The following is a 538-nucleotide window of genomic DNA, read 5'->3' as shown; positions in this document are numbered from 1 at the left end:
TGTCCCCAACTGGGTCCACAGAAGTCCACTGAACATTGTAGGGCTTAGCTTGCTGTTTCATTGCTGCTTTTACCCCACTTCCCCCCATCGGTGATATGCGTGGTCACCAATCAGAGCGTGTATATCCGTTGAGTCTTAGTCTTGGAAGGGGGTTTGCATTGAGAGGACCTGACCACTTGCCTTGATGTTTTCTAGGGAAGCGATTTGTTTGTTCTTTTAGTAACAGTCCATCTGCCTCCACTTTTCTTTCAGACATTGGTCTATAGTTTTCTTTCTTAGTAACGTCCTTCCCTGGTTTTGGTGTGAGGGTTATACTTGCTTCATAGAAGGTATTAGGAAGTTTTCCATCCTCCTCTATATTCTGGAATAATTTGAGTAGGATTGGACAGCTCTTCCCTGAATGTCTGATAGAATTCATCTGTGAAGCCATCTGGGCCTGGACTTTTTTTGGTTGGGAGACTTTTGATGGCCTGGTCGATTTCTTCTTTTGTTATTGGTCTGTTCAGGTTTTCTATTTCACTGTAAGTAAGTTTAGGTA

The sequence above is a fragment of the Chrysochloris asiatica genome, unplaced genomic scaffold, assembly GCF_000296735.1.
Source record: "Chrysochloris asiatica unplaced genomic scaffold, ChrAsi1.0 scaffold00368, whole genome shotgun sequence".
In the NCBI taxonomy this organism is placed as follows: Eukaryota; Metazoa; Chordata; class Mammalia; order Afrosoricida; family Chrysochloridae; genus Chrysochloris; species Chrysochloris asiatica.
The sequence above is the reverse complement of the archived record's forward strand: the minus strand, read 5'-3'. Positions refer to the sequence as shown.